The sequence below is a fragment of the Podarcis vaucheri genome (assembly GCF_965113315.1).
Source record: "Podarcis vaucheri genome assembly, chromosome: 4".
NCBI lineage: Eukaryota > Metazoa > Chordata > Lepidosauria > Squamata > Lacertidae > Podarcis > Podarcis vaucheri.
In genome coordinates, this window is record NC_138762.1 from 108,969,997 (window position 1) to 108,984,630 (window position 14,634).

The following is a 14,634-nucleotide window of genomic DNA, read 5'->3' on the forward strand; positions in this document are numbered from 1 at the left end:
TGAAAAGAGAAATCCGGAATTAGGGCAGAGCAGGCTGGTGCTCAAAACTCCTGATATAACACACATCAAGCTGTGACCTTGAGGAGACACTTCATATACCGGGAGATAAAACACTGTTTATCCTTCCTTTTGCTTTCTATTTGAACTAAGTATGTCTTTTAGATAATGGTTCATCCTCAGACTAACTTTGATAAAATATTGAACCATTGAGTTTCCTCATACTTAATCTGCTGTGGCTGCTATGGAAGAATGAAAGGAAATTGGAACAAAGGTCCAAGGATTAAGCAATAAAGGATTGATTGGTCAACTCCTGAAAACCTGAAATCTCCACTCTTCATGAATTTCAACCTTCCAAAATTCTTCTCCTTTAAATGTGGACTGTTCTCCTGTGAAAGAAAGTTAGGACTAGGTTAAAACAAAAGAAAACTTATATGAAAACTAGACTCAGGTTTCCACAAAACATGTTTGCCCTAAAGGACTGTGTAGCACTTCTGACCATCTTGAAACCAATGACCAAAGAGTAGGGCTTTAATATTTGAACTTAGATAGAAGGGATAGCATTGAATTTTTACACATTGAATAAAGATTAGTATTTTGTGACATCTTTTAATTTTGTTGACATACAAAATGGTAGCTCGGTTTACAAACAGCCCTGTTAACGAACTATTCGGTTTATAAACTCCGCAAAACTGGAAGTAGTGTTCCAGTTTGTGAACTTTATCTTGGTCTATGAACAGAAGCTGAATGGTGGAAGGGCACCAGCGGCGGAAGGCCTCATTAGGGAAAATGCACCTCGGTTTAAGAATGGATTTGGTTTAAAAACAGACTTCAGGAACAGATTCAGTTCGTAAACTGAGGTACCACTGTAGTTCGTTTAGTTCTCACCTTACTCTATATAATTCAACCTTGGCAAAAGAGACACATTCTACATTATACACCTACAATGCAATCCTATGTATAGTATGTTCACTAAGAAGTAAGTCACTTACTGTTGTCTCTGCTAAGGAAGCAAACTTACACAAGGTAACATAAAGCAAGCTGATTTATGTTAAGTTGGTGCAAAGTTACATCAGATGAGACACACATCCACAAGCAGAGAACAACAAGAGAGATTTACAGGTGGCTATGTATTTACTCAAAATGCTACTTCTTTTGATTATAACTGAGAGCTGCATATAGGATGTTCCTAGCAGGGCTGATGCCTATATGTCTATTCGGTGATTGAGTGTGTTTGGCTTCTTCCACCACTGAAGGAATTTTATATGGAAGGAATTTTATAAGCAGACAGTATTTTAATACTATTTTGGTAATATGATATTGGAATTATACTGTTGTTAGAATTATATCACATACATTTTATCTGCAAGTTTCAAATTAACCATAGTCCTATAAGGCAGAAGTTTGAAGGTCAGTGTGAGTCTTCTGATTGTAAATTGTTATAATAATGAGATTTTAACGCATGCCCCTCCCCCCACCACGAACCATCTCTTTCACAATTGGAGCAATCAAAAGACATATGTGTTGGACTGATGACAAGTTGAGACAGACCAATGAGACTGACCCAAGTTCATGCCATGGAGGTCATGAACTTCTGAGCTGGACTTGAGGTGGCTTAAGCATGAATATTGAAGTCATCTAGAACCAACATCCTAGGTTTATTCAACATCAAATCCACAATGACATCAGCCAATGGTCCAACATCAGGTAGAGAGCATCCCATCTTGCTCTAATGATAAGGGGTTCCTGTTGAGCTGGACCAAGGCCCTACTCACCATGATGACTCCCCTTCCCCAGCCTTCTAACTTACTTTGATGCTGCATCAAGCATGTAGGAGTGCAAATATCCAGAGTGTGGGGTCAGGTGGGATTACTATGAGGAAATATAAAATATGCATCAAGCCATTGTGTTCATGATGAATGCATTGTGTTGACTGGGTTTGATTCACTGGCAATAATTTCTGATCAAATCCCACAACCCTCTGCATCTCTGGCCATTTCCTCTACTGCCTATCTCTCTTGCTTCACAAGTCACGTACAGAGCCCAGTTGCTTCGCCAGGCAGGCTCCTGGGTCATCAAAGACAGTGGGCAAGTTTCTTTGAAGTAGCCTTTCCAATATGTTAATCTTAGGATGTTAATCTTAGGGCCAGGTAACAGATCTCACATGAAGGCGATAATGATTGCTGTCATCCTGGCCATCCTTCTTATCATGTATATTGCTTGTTTATCACCTCCCGGGGTTGCCAAATGTATTCCTTTGTAGTTCTGTTTTGTTTACCCCATGTTCTGGTAGTTTAACTTTGTCCCCACGTGGGTTTGTTGAAATGCTCAGAAGAAATCTGATTGGTTCTTTCGAACACGCTGTAAAAAGTTCTTTTGTGAATAAAACGACCTGGGCTGAGGGGTGGAGTATACGCATCCTTCCCAGAGTCTTGCTGGTTCAAGCCTCTGTGTGTATTCTTATTAATCAGAGTTCAATCCTTCCTTTACTTTGGGAACGCCTCACAAGCAAGTGAGTGGGCTGAGCTGGGTAAAATTTCACTCCACTCAGCTACTCACGTCTCAGTTATGCTTCACTTCCTAGTAAGTGTTATGTGTGTGTCAGTGATGTGTCTCACTTCCTAATAAGTGTGCTTAGGATTGCAGCCTTTTACTGAGTAAGTCTCCCTGATTCACCTCTGGCGAGACATGCAAAGAATTGCACTCAGTGTGATTTCCCCATCTTCTGATTGGAAACATATCTGTTTAAAAAAGTAGGGGGGAAATAGTCACTTTCAGCCTATTACAGATACATAGCAGTGATGGTTTGTTGTGGCTAAAACAAACAAGACTGTTGTGGCAAACAGATTTATTGCGTGACTAGGCGGCAACAGCCCCAGCCCCCAGGGATCATAAGGAAGGAATAAAGACTCTGACAATGTTATATGGAATTAAAATTAGGCCACAACTTTATTAAACTTCCGGATGTAGGAAGACCTTGGCTTGGCCTTGGGCGTGTATCCCTCCCAGCCCCCCAGCCGGGGGGAACTGGGGCTCATCAGGGTAAATGGGATACTGGGGTGCTCTGCAAGACATAAGTGTAGCAGACAGCCAAGCCCATATCCCTGCACACAGGGTAGTTCACTGATGACCTTTCAGTGTATGGTCAGTGACACCCATATATATAACCCCTTTAAGAGGGGGACCCTGGAATCACTGCCGCAGGGGGTGAGTCACCACTTCATGCCCTACCCCCCAAAGGGAAGAAAAGACAAAAGGATTCCAGCCCAGGCCATAACTGCCAAAGTTGTGATGAATTGTTATGGGGAAGACAAAACCTGCCAACGCAGAAAAATTTCTTCCCAGTCCTTCAACAGCAACCAGACAAAGACCATAGCAGCACCCGCTAAAGATGAATAAAAAATTAGCTTGCAAACAAGAAACATTAAACAAAGGGAGGGAGAATCTTCAGAGCCAAGTGCCTGGCTGTTGTCGGCTCCCGCTGGCCCCACGTCCCAGCAAGAAACTTGAATAGTGAGGCTGGGCATGAACCTCCAAAATTTAGCACTGAGAGGCAAGTCAGCCCCTGTTTGCCAGTGAGCTCCCTGGGAACTGTAGCGCCAGGCGCGATCCCACAAAGGGCACCCACAATGTAAAGTGTGAGTGCTCATTGTGGCATAAGTCAATAAAAGTGTATGCCACCATAAATCTCTTAGCTTTTCAGGCACCACAAAACTCTTGGTTACTTTTCAGCTCTGGGATGCTAATTCATTCATTCACTGGTGAAAAATAAGTTTATTGTAGTAAAAAAATAATCGTCTATCAGAAGCAAAAATTGCAAAATCACAGGAGAGGGGAATGCTCATTAAAGCATAAAATGTTGCTTGCTGTAACAAATTTTTATTTGCATTTTAGGCTGGTTCTTACAGGTGTTTTCATCACATTCATAGAGGGGGAAAATGGCAGACAAAGTATATTTGTAAGAGTGCCTCAGCTTTTGGAATGTTAAAGCAATGAAGGAACAGCTATTTACAATCCTTCTGACTGACAACTGAATATTCTGATACTGACGACTGAATATTCTGATACTGACGACTGAATATTCTGATATTCTCGTGAATGAAATAATGTGAACAAGACAAAAGTGCTTTAACAAACATACCAAAGTATCATCCTGCATTCAGTTTCTCATGCCATAATGAAAAAAAGAAAGTTCAGTTCCTGCTGCTGCTACTCTGCCAGTGAGCTTGTGGGGAGGACCGCTCCCCCTTGAAGCCCATTTTCCATCTGGGGGCTGGGGGCGGGCCCCATACTCACCACCACAGCTTATAAGCTTATGGGGTGTTTGTAACTTTTACTGTTTTTGGGTTTTTATTGTTTTATTGTTTTTTGGGTTTTTTTTTTGTATAGGTTTTAATTTGATTTTACAGGGAGGGGTCAGGGCTGCCTGGGAGTGGGTCCCAGCCAACAAAAAGGCTGGGGCAAGTTCCATGGGGGGGGGTGCACTGGAACAACCAATCTCCATGATCACGGGTAGGAGGAAGAGTCACGCTAAGACCAGACCATGTCATTACCGAGGAGGCAGGTTTAGTCATTGTTTGAGGACTATCCCTGCCTCCGGGTCTGGGCTTGACTGGACGGATACAGGAATCAGCAAGGGAAACCCCCATGACCTGAAGGTGCTGCTATGCAATACCATGTCAATGATCCATAAGACCACTGCTATCCATGACTTGATTGTGGATGGAGGTCTTGAACTGGCATGTGTAACAGAGACTTGGTTGGATGAAGCAGATGGGCCTGTCCTTGCCACTGCTTGTCCACCAGGTTTCTCTTACGCACAGCAACCCAGGCCTTGTGGGTGGGGAGGGGGGGTTGCAGTGATTTTTAGGAAGTCATTGGTTTGCACCAGGTGTCCTGTTGGGAAGACCCAGTTCTCTGAGTGCATGTTCTGGAAGTTGGGCAATAGGGGCAGTACTTGATTCCTTTTGGTGTACCGACCTCTCCGCTGCACCAAGGATTTCCTGCCTGAGCTGCTTCAGGTCATGGCGGATGTTCTCCTGGAGACACCTAGTTTGGTTGTCCTAGGGGATTTTAACATCCACGCCAACACAACCTTACAAGGGGCCGCTCGGGACTTTGTGGAAAGCATGGCCTCCATGGGGCTGTCCCTGCATAAGTCTGGCCCAGCTCATATGCCTTAGACCTGGTGTTCACCTCTATGGATGTTGGTGATGTCACATTAAGTAAAAGTGAAACTAAAGAAGTGCCATGGTCAGATCACTTCCTGGTGCAACTGGACTTCTCCGTGACCCTTCCCTCTGCAGGGAGGTGGGACTGATTCGGATGGACCGCCCCACTTAATGGATCCAAATTGTTTCCAGAGAGTGGTAGGGGATGTTTTATCCCATGTTGATGGCCTCTCAACTGATTCCCTGGTGGCCCGCTAGAATGTGGAGTTAACCAAGGCTATTGACTGTTTGGCTCCGAAACACCCTCTCCAATTGCATGGAGCCTGGACAGCCCTGTGGCTCTCAATGGATCTGAGGGCAATGAAACAATCGCTGAGATGGCTAGAGCGCCCGTGGCAGATAACTCATTCTAAATCGGACCAGACACGGGTTAGAGCTCAATGTTGAGCCTACCACATGGCAATAGCAACGGCGAAGAAGACCTTCTTCACCACCTCTATTGCATCTGCGGAAAACAGCAGCAGGAGACTCAGGTGGTTCGCAATTTAGCGGAACCACCTGCTCCATCAGGGCCCAGTACAGGCCACATGATCTCCTGCAATGATTTTGCAAAGGTTTTGCAGATAAAGTTGCTCAGATTCGGGAAGAGGCAAACTCCACCGTGGGAGCAGGGCTGGGGTGGGAGAGTGCTAGAGTCCTGTCTAGTCAAGTTGTGTGGGATCAATTCCAATCTGTTACCTCCGAGGATGTGGACAGGTTGCTTGGACGCGTGAAACCAACCACCTGTCTCCTTGATTCTTGCCCATCCTGGCTTAGCTAGCCAGGAAGGGCTGGGCGATGGGCTTCGTGGGGTGGTGAATGCTCCTCTCTGTGAGGGAGCCTTCCCAGACCCGCTGAAAGAGGCGGTTATCAAAACGCTTCTTTAAAAAAACATCTTTAGATGCAGCCAATATGGCCAACTATCGCCCATTCTCAAATCTTCCATTCTTGGGCAAGGTGATTGAGCGAGTGGTTGCTGAACTACTCCAGGCACGCCTGGAAGAAGTGGACCATTTGGATCCCTATCAGTCGGGATTCAGGCCTCATCATGGGACTGAAACTGCCTTGGTCGCGCTGGTCGGTGATCTCTGGCGGGCTAGGGACAAAGGTGAGAGCTGTTTCCTAGTTCTGCTGGATCACTGAGCGGCTTTTGATACCATTGACCATAACATCCTTCTGGACCATCTAGAGGGGCTGGGAGCTGGGGGCACTGTCATACAGTGGTTCCGCTCCTTCCTCCTTGGCTGCGTTCAGAAAGTGGTGGGGGGGTGAGTGTTCAGACCCCTGGGCTCTCACTTGTGGGGTGCCTCAGGGTTCTGTCCTCTCCCCCATGCTTTTCAACATCTACATGCAGCCTCTGGGAGAGATCATCAGGGGGTTTGGGCTGGGTGTTTATCAATATGCGGATGATACCCAGCTCTACCTCTCTTTCAAATCAGAACCAGTGAAGGCGGTGAAGGTCCTATGTGAGTGTCTGGAGGCGGTTGGAGGATGGATGACGGCAAACAGATTGAGATTGAATCCTGAAAAGACAGAAGTACTGTTTTGGGGGGACAGGAGGCGGGCAGGTGTGGAGGATTCCCTGGTCCTGAATGGGGTAACTGTGCCCCTGAAGGAGCAGGCGCGCAGCCTGGGAGTCATTTTGGACTCACAGCTGTCCATGGAGGCACAGGTCAAATCTGTGTCCAGGACAGTTGCTTACCAGCTCCATCTGGATGGGGTGAGAATTGGCTGTGAGAAGCCAAGTTACAGGGAAGCAGGCAGAGGGCCTTCTCGATGGTGGCACCCCCACCCCACCCTCCGTGGAACGCCTTCCCACCAGATGACAAAGAGAACAACAACTACCAGACGTTTAGAAGACATCTGAAGGCAGTCCTGTTTAGGGAAGCTTTTAATGTTTGATGGATTACTGTATTATAGTATTTTTTTTGTAAGCTGCCCAGAGTGGCTGGGGAAGCCCAGCCAGATGGGCAGGGTATAAATAATAAGTTGTTGTTGTTGTTGTTGTTGTTGTTGTTGTTGTTGTTGAGCCATCAACAAACTGATCATTAGCTGGCCCTTAATGAAATGACTTCCACGGCTGACAGAACCATGGCCCCATGGCCAATGCCTGCACAATAGCACATGCCAAACTTATCTCAGGTCTAATGCACACATGAACCAGCCATAGCTAAACACTTGTAAGTCCCATTAAATTTCATGATAGAGGTTGGAGCATATGCTGATGTCTCCTATTAAGATCGATACAACAACAATGCTTAGGACTATTTTCCTAGAAAAAGAGGTGCCAGAACTCACCATGAAAGCCTCCCTTGTTCTCCTTTAATGACAATGGCACCCACCTGAGAGGTGCCAGAACTGAGTTCCCCCTGAAAAAAGCCCCAGAGGTGTCACATGTTTAGTTGTGTGAGTATAATCCTTAGAAAGCCCTGCTTATAATGATCAATAAAACATATTTCCGTTTCCTACGGTATTTTAATATTCAATTGATGTTCCTTACCATTACTCCTATGTTTCCTCCAGCTCATCTTTGAAAAGTCCTGTCCCAATTAGTCAAATATTAAGGTTCTGGGAATTTAATTGAGATTAGGATTTGGTTTTATTAATTTGAGGCTTTATCCCCCCAAATTAATATATGTAAAACATGATTTTAAAATAACATAACATAAAACATAGTAAAATAAAGCCCCTACAGCTGCTCAGCTGCTCCCTAAATTTGTGTGTGTTTTTTTTTTGGGGGGGGGTAAATTAATGCTCTGGTGAACCTCCAGGGGAAAGCAAATGCATACAATTAGAACAGCTATCAGAAATATTTTGTTCTGTTTGCTCTTCAAGTTCACATTTTAACTGCTACTGCTGTTAACAGTTTGCTGTAAAGGATAATTTTGTACGTAACAGGAATGACATGGCTGCTGCTTTGGAAATGTTATAGCAAAACAAGATACACTGGGGAAGTCCCCCCCCCCCATAGCCTCATCCTCGTGAGGCAACAGTAGGACATGGGAAGTAGTCATATCCTTGGTCTAAGTGTCCTCTAACCAAGTGCCAGATCATAAGAACATAAGAAGATCCTACCAGGTCAGGCCCATGACCCAGACTCTTTTCACAGTTGGCAAGCATGGAAGCAGAACCTTGGAGCAACAGCATTCTTCCTTCCTGCAGTTTTCAGCAACTGGTATTCAGAAGCATACTGCCTCCAACTGTGGAGGTAGAACATATTGAGTTAGTTACCATTAATAGCCTTATTCTCTATGAAGTTCTCTCTCTCTCTCTCTCGTGTGTGTGTACACAAATATATATACGCGCGCACACACCTAGCAGAGGCAAAATCAACTTATGTAATTAAAGTGCAGGTGTACATTATGGAAAATTCCATCATGCAGAGGGTCAAGCTGCCTGTTACATGAAGCAAAAGAGTCACGTGGGACATGGATCCAGATGGGTCTGCGCTGAGTAGGGAGACCCTTGGCATCTCTGTGCTGGTTTCCTACCAACCTCCCTCCCAGCTCCTGTTTGCCTCTCAGAGGAACTGCTTACAGTCAGCAGAACAGTTAAGAGAAAATAATATTTGGGAGGGTTTAGTTTTCAACAGGAAACCAACAGGGAAGAAAATGTTAAATGTATTCAGATCTGTGTCCTCTTTCAGCTACCTTTTTTTCTAGAAAAAGAAAGTGGTGAGTATTATTATTATTAAAATGCTTTAAATGTCATATTGTATAGTTTAATCTACCATAATTAGCTAAAATCACACCCAATTATGAGTTGGATGAGAATACTAAAGGAACATTTTAAGGTTCTTATTTGTACATCATTTAATCTTCCTCCCCCCTCCCCCCCGCCTTTTAATCAGAGCCTTTAGAAGAATATGTGAATTGAAACAAGTATGGGATTTCATTTCATTAAAGGGTTGTTTTGTCTTGTTTTGTTTGTAAGACTTTAGCCACAACAATAAAACATTATACAGAGAAATCATCCTGGTAACTTAAACTGTAGAGAAAGCAAAATTCTCTATTCCATATTTGATGCAGCAAAAATGTTTGCTAAGCCCCCTGTTGTGACATCCACACAGCCAGCAGTTTCAGAAAAGAACTTAAGAGAAAGCTGACGCATCACTGCCCTGACTTTCCCGGCTTATAGGGAGGGATATTGCACTTTGGAAGGGAGTTTCAGAAAGTTTAACTGAATTTGTCAAACTTTAATCGTAATGATCAATCTCCTAAGTTCAGGTGGATATGCTCCATTTCGACAGACTCGATTCTGTTGGATGCTAAAAAACCTGTGGATGTGACCTGTAAATGTTATCAGAAACACTAGCAGTGTTTGACAAATGGCCTAATCACTGTTGTGGGGATCAACACATTTTTCTTGTTATAATGAAGTGTCTCTTTTAATACTGCATATGGATTTTTTTTAAAAGAATGTATATAAAAATTATAGAAGTGCAAAAATTGTTTTACATCAACTGTGCTTTTGTAAGTTTTCCAAACACCAAGGAGAAGTATCCTTTGTCCAGCTTCAGCTACTGTTTGATAGTCTCCACTTGCCAAGTGGTAGGGAATTCCAGATGGAGGCATTGCTGGGTCAGTTTCCTGTGAGAAAAGAGGAAGGGAGATGGATTCCAGAGCTTTTGCAATATTTGTTTACCAGGTTCAATTTTCTCTTCCTGGAATGCTGGAGGGCCTCTGGCACAGCCAGGGGGAGGTGGTGATGCCACAATATTAGTGACTTATAACCATGCAAAGGAGGTATAACAAAACATAAAAGATCCCCACAAAAAGCCTTGGCACCGTACGGAGAGGCCAAGTGGGAGATTCCTGAATCCACTCTGCAGTTTGGGAGGAGTGAAGTGAAACTATTTTTGGCTTCATGGAAAGGTGTGATTAGCCAAACAGCAATTTCAGATTCTATTGTCCAAACACTAAGGCAATATCAGAATTGGCTAATGAGCACCAAACTTTTACATGGGATTAAAAATATGAGTATACAAGAAATGGTATTATGATTTGGGGGGGGGGGAGAATGTGAAGGTAGATTTGATATGGGCATGCCATATATTTGCAATGTATTTATTTATCTAATGAGGATGCTATCGATGTGGAAAATATTTTTACTTGCGTTAAAAGTAGCTGCACTGATACAAAATTTTAATGAGATGCTCTGTATGCTATTTTGCCAACTTAAATTGCTCCCTTGAAGGTCTACATTTCAAGTAGAGAGCTTCCCCCAAAGAATCATGGGAACTGTAGTTTCCTCCCACAGAGATGCAATTTCCAGCACTCTTGGCAATTCCTAGGATTAATTAACGGGGGGGGGGAGAGAATTTTACCCACAACTCATTACAGTGATTGCAAGTAGAAACACTGCCCTTACCCTAATTTTGTTTAGGGAAGTTTTTAATGTCTGATGTTTTATTGTATTTTTAATATTTTGTTGGAAGCCACCCGGAGTGGCTAGGAAACCCAGCCAGAAGGGTGAAGTATAAATAATAATAATAATAATAATAATAATAATAATAATAATAATAATAATTTGTTGTTGTTGTTTCAATGTCTTTCTGTAACCAAATTTCATTGTCTACAATACTGGTGCATGCTCACTGAGCAAGGGGAAAAGAAAAAAGAAGCACTCTGTTGACTTGTGGGTACAAATGTAGTTTTAAAAAGCAAATAAAACAGCAACAGTCAAGGTGTGTGTTCATCTCTATTGTGTGTTCACTTCAGCAATAAATTGTAGGTATTCCTGGGGAAAGTGGTGGGAAAAGAGAAGTCTGGATGAGTCCTAAGTTTACCCCTAGTCTATGCTGCCACTTATAGGGACGTGGGTGGCGCTGTGGGTAAAACCTCAGCGCCTAGGACTTGCCGATCGCATGGTCGACGGTTCGAATCCCCGCAGCAGGGTGAGCTCCCGTCGTTCAGTCCCAGCTCCTGCCCACCTAGCAGTTTGAAAGCACCCTTAAGTGCAAGTAGATAAATAGGTACCGCTTTATAGCGGGAAGGTAAACGGCGTTTCCATGTGCTGCTCTGGTGCCGGTTCGCCAGAGCAGCTTCGACACGCTGGCCACGTGACCCGGAAGTGTCTGCAGACAGCGCTGGCTCCCGGCCTCTTAAGTGAGATGAGCGCGCAACCCTAGAGTCTGTCAAGACTGGCCCGTACGGGCAGGGGTACCTTTACCCTTACCTATGCTGCCACTAGCACTGCCTTCTGTTGTTGTTCTTTAAACCCATATATCTTGAGGTGGATGCCTCCAAGTATGAGCTCATTCTAAGCTTTAGTCAGCTTAACCTTTACCCTGCAACTGTTGGCTACTCGTGATTTCCTCTTTCGTCCATTTGTTATACAGGCCCTTCCTAACTCTCTTCTCATCTCTAAGCTCCTTAGGCAGCCACACTGGTTTCATTAGATGCCTCCCACTTTTCTTCCTTGTTGGAATTGTCTGCATTTGGGCCTTCAATATTTCCCCTTTAAGAAACTCCCATCCATTTTGGACTCCCTTCTCTTTGAGTATTTCTGACCACGGGATCTCACCCAGCAGCTCCTTAAGCTTTTTAAAATTGACCTTAAAGTCCAGAGTACACGTCTGACTACACTCAGCTTTCCCTTGCCTCTGGATCATGAAACCCAGGAGCACATGATCACTTCCTCCCAGGTTTCTGAGTACTTCCACTTTATTGATCAGTTCCTCCCTGTTGGTGAGGACCAGGTCCAAGATAGATGATCCCCTTGTTGGTTCTTCCACCTTCTGGGAAATGAAATTATTAGAGAAGCAATGGGGGAATTTGTCAGACCTTATGTTCTTGGTAGAGTTTGAGTTCCAAGAGATATCTGGGAAATTGAAGTCTCCCATGACTACCAAATCTTTCCTTTTTGAATGTTTGGTAATCTGCTCTAGGAAGGCATCATCCAAGTCTTCAGTCTGGCTTGGCGGTCTATAAGCAGACACCCACAGGAAGGTCACTGTTGTTTCTCCTACAATTTTTACTTGTATACTCTCAATCTGCTTCTCATGCTCCAGGTCATGGATTTCTTCACAAGTGTACACATCCTTTATATATAATGCTCCTCCTCCCCCCTTCCTGGTTGGTCTATTCCTTTTGAACAGGTTATACCCCTCAATTCCTACATTCCAATCATGGGTCTCATCCCACCAGGTTTCAATAATACCTACCAGGTCCTAATTGCCATCCTGCATTAAAAGTTCCAGTTCATCTTGCTTGTTTCCCATACTCTGTGCATTTGTGTACAGACAACTGAAACCATGAGTCATTTCCTCCAGCTGCTTCCTTCTTGTAGTTTCTTGTTTTTTAGCAGGTTTGTGGAGCCCTACCTCAGCTTCCTGTGCATTAGTGAAACTTTTATCCCCAGTACCAGGTATTCTTTTGTTTTCTGTAATGTTGTCTCCCTCCCCCTCAAGTTCTAGGTTAAGGTTTTCCTGATCAGGTTCAGGAGACTCTTATTGCCAACCACTGTGAGGTGCAGCCCATCTATTGCCAGAAGTCCTTCCTCAAGGAAGCGGAGACTATGATCCATTGTGTATTTCTCCCAACTATTTATAAGCTCCCAAATTTGATAACTGGCTGGTTGAAATACTCCTTATTTTCTTTGAAATGGAGGAGAAAAGGGGAAAGAAAAGTATTGCAGTAGATGCCGAAATGCCAGGAGTTTATTACAATGCAATTCAATTGCTCACTAGAAAATTAATTGTCAGCAAAGTTATGTTAATTTTGAGTGTTTACTGTACAAAAATCAATAATGTTTCAAATTCCTTTTTGTTTGTTTCAAAATATTGGCCCTCATTTGTAAGAAGGTCAGGTATTTGGGGAGAATCATACTTCTTCCTGTTGCCACAGTTAATGAGGCACAAGAAACCATTGACTGCTGCTTGATCATGCATACTGAATGAGTCATTGACAGGAGCTAAATTCTTCTTCCAAAAATGAAGTCCAGCTGCAGCCAATCCCAGCAGATTTTCTTCCATGCCTGGAGGTGAACGGAAAGAATACAGATACTTGCCAGTTTCTACATCATTATAACATAAGTATCAGACAAACACAAGAGGGAATAGCCAGATGCAACTTTCTTTTCAAGGGGTATATTTGTATGTCTTTGTGCTGCAAATATAGAGAGATAGAGATAGAGGTGTATTTGGGAGGAAAAGGGGTGGAGAATCAGTCATTAAAGTTAATAGCTTTATGAGCTAGTGTGCATGAGAGAAAAGGGAGTCATTTGGGGAAAGATGCACATCTGCCAATATTTGATTTTAATTATTTATTTGCTGGGTATCTCTGAACAAACAGATTCTGCTTCCACCAGATACAAGGCATCTCTTTTAATAAGCTGAACTAACTGAGGCTCCATTTTGCCACTTGCCAATTATCTATGGATCCAGATTAATTATCTCCCCGTCCCCAACATACTTTTTTTAAAAAAAGATCTCAACAAGGTAAAAATCAAATAAACCAAAATGATTAAGAAGGCTATGGAATGTCAATATAGGCAAAACCAGCGCTTTCCCTTTGTGAGGATGGAACACAGCGCGATTTTGCAAACTTTAGCTGGTTTACATTGTTGCAGATGCCCCTCTGTACCTCCTGGAAAGGATCCACTGGGTGCCCAGGGTTACTCTGGGTGACCCCAAAAAGCTTAACACCCAGCAATTGTCATGCTTTGGAAGTTCCCTTTCTAAGAAAGGAAGGCTTGTACCATGGGGAGGCAAACTAAGGCCAGATCCGGCCCAGTTGCCTTCTATATCTGGCCCATGGAAGGTCCGGGAATCAGCATGTTTTTACATGAGTAGAATGTGTCCTTTTATTTAAAATGCATCTCTGGGTTATTGGTGGGGCATAGCAATTTGTTCACTTTTTTTTCAATAACATAGTCCAGCCCCCCACAAGGTTTGAGGGACAGTGGACTGGCCCTCTGCTGAAAAAAATTGCCCACCCCTGGTACTGTCCTCCTGCCCCAGGGTGCTGTCAAGTATTTCTTTTAAAAGTGTAAGCATTTGCCCCCTCAGTTCCTCTGTCAGAGGCGCACTGGACATCTAGTCCTAAAGGCAGACGAGGCAGTGCAGCTCCCTATATATAGTCAGGGGAAAGATCTGTTCTTGGCACTCTGGATTTGTGCAGGGTTTACTCCTTAGCCTTTTCTTTTCCTGATGGTGTCCCTCAATAAATAAAGCATCAAAAAGATACACAACCAAACTGCACAATTTCCACATAAATCATAATATACAAAATAAAGACACAAAAATAATATCAATAATAGCTACAACACTCCACCCCTAAGCAATACCCCTCAGCTTTTGTAGCTGGTCAGTCCGGGCCCTGCCCTCCCAGGCCAGGTGGGAAAAGTCCTGCAAGGCAGAGAGCAGGTCTTCCAGGACTCACAGCCAGGATGGTGCTAACATGTAAACTGGGTCACAATCTAAAAG